We start from the raw sequence: 2,204 nt of genomic DNA, 5'->3' as shown, positions 1-2,204 counted from the left end.
ACAGGAAACGTACCGAGTACGATATCCGGAGCGTTTTGTGCTTCTTCTTTGGTCACGTGGTTTAGATGACCCTTCCTGTGGTTGTTGTTGGGGTTGAAATTGTTGCGCTTGGGCGCTGAATTATTTCCACCATTGTTTGGCTTCGGGGTCGAGTTCCTTGGCTTGGGGCACTGTTTGGTGTAGTGCCCTTCTTCTCCACAAGCGTAGCAAGTAACGCCTGGGCGATATGTGAACTCTTTGTCCCTTGCATGGAAATTCTTGATTGGGCGTGAGATGTTTGTCGTAGGTTTGTGTGTCCCACCTTTCTGAAAATCTGTCCTGCTTCGATGATTTCGAGCATGGTTAGTCTGGTCCCTTTTTCGCTTGCGGATATCTTCCAGGCTGCGTCTCTCATTTTCCAGAGTAATGGCTTTGTCCACCAGCGTTTTAAAATCTGGAAAAGTATGCACGACCAGTTGGCATTTTAGCGCGGGCGCCAGACCGTCAAGGAATTTCTCCATCTTCTTACTTTCAGTCATACGCTCTTCATTGGCATAGCGAGACAATAGAGTAAATTGACCGTTGTAATCTGACACAGTCATGTTCCTTTGTTTGAGGTCATCGAACTCTCTCTTCTTGATTTTCATAATACTCTTAGGAATGTGTGCACCACGGAAACCTTCCTTGAAATCATCCCAGGTTATATCATTTTCGTTGGGGTGCATGTGCAGAAAATTCTCCCACCATGATGCAGCTGCTCCTGTGAGATAGTGCGGAGCATATAGTACTTTCTCGAGATCTGAACATTTTGCAATAATTAATTTTCTCTCCATATCTCGAAGCCAATCCTCGGCTTCAAGAGGTTTGTCAGTATGAGAAAATATTTGGGGACGTGTCTTCTATAGCTCAGATAACTTGGAATGCTGCTGATACTGTCCATGGTGATTTCCCATGTTGATGACTTGGTTCATCATTTCCCGATGTTGTTGCTGACTCTGCTCATAAAGGCGGCACATTTGTGAAAGTGCCGATTCATTGCCCTGTTGGCTTAACTATCCTTGTGTGAACTTGTTGCTGGGTTGTGTATCATAATTTTCCTCTGGTGGAGTTGGCATGGAACGAGTCCAAGGACGAGACATTTTTCACTCTGGGGATATATTTTGTAAAACCCATAAGAAAAGCAAAAAGAGTCACAAAAATGATTCCATAAATGCATAAAGTTGGCAAATCAAAATTAAATAACCAAGCTTACTTAAGAAAAACAAATCGATTTGCGCACGGAGAAGGACTGCTCATTACATATCTTACACGCGAGCGGTAATTATACAATACATCACTCAGGATATGTGTACATAATCCTGACATGTTATTTAGGCTAGTGCACTCCTCCAGATCCTACATGATGCGCAAACAAGCTACTTCTCACAACCTATGCACATATAAACATATCATACAAAGCGGTACATTGCATGGCGGCTAAGCGTACTCAGGCGGAGATGTTGACGATCTCCTTTGCCCTGCCGAGGGTGAGTCGTAGCGAGGCTGGGGACTCGACTTCCTCCTCGCTAATAGGCTCCATACGTGTAGTGTTGTGCTGAGTAGATGGAGCAGGTGCCAGGGGCGGAACAACATGAACAGGAGTGGGCGCGCAGGGTGGCGCAGTGCGCGCTGGAGTGGGCGCAATAACTTGGTTGAACTCTTCGATGGTAGGCAGGCGGCGAGTAGGTGCATAAGATGCTGAGGACGAGACCAAAGTTAGTGGCGGTGCGGTGGGTAGGAGCTCCCTCCTGTTGGCAGCACAGCCATGAACTGAGTCCATGTGGGCAGCCACGAAGTCGGCCACCAGGTTGTCGAAGGCTGCCTCTAGGGCCCGGAGATACTCAATGAGCATCTCAAAAGCCTCGTCTCGTTCTCCTCTGGGGCAGGAGAATGCGTAGTGACAGGTGTAAGGCACATGGCATGGAAGATAACGGTAACGACGAGTCTTCATCATGGGGAGGACATCCCTGAGACGAGCTATCGCCTCGCGGGCTGCCATCTGCATAGCATGCCTCTCCGTAGGCATGGCTCTCCCCAAGAACCGGAAGCGGCGTAACTCACCACGCCCTCCCTTGAACTGCACCACGGCCTGGTGCATGGTCAGACTGTCGTTGACTCGGTGCTGGCAGAGTGTGAAGACTGGGCGCACAGATGGCCCCATCGCGACCTGAACGATGAAGGAAAGA

This window comes from Triticum urartu, chromosome 7, assembly GCF_003073215.2.
Source record: "Triticum urartu cultivar G1812 chromosome 7, Tu2.1, whole genome shotgun sequence".
Taxonomy (NCBI): domain Eukaryota; kingdom Viridiplantae; phylum Streptophyta; class Magnoliopsida; order Poales; family Poaceae; genus Triticum; species Triticum urartu.
This window is presented reverse-complemented; position numbering follows the sequence as displayed.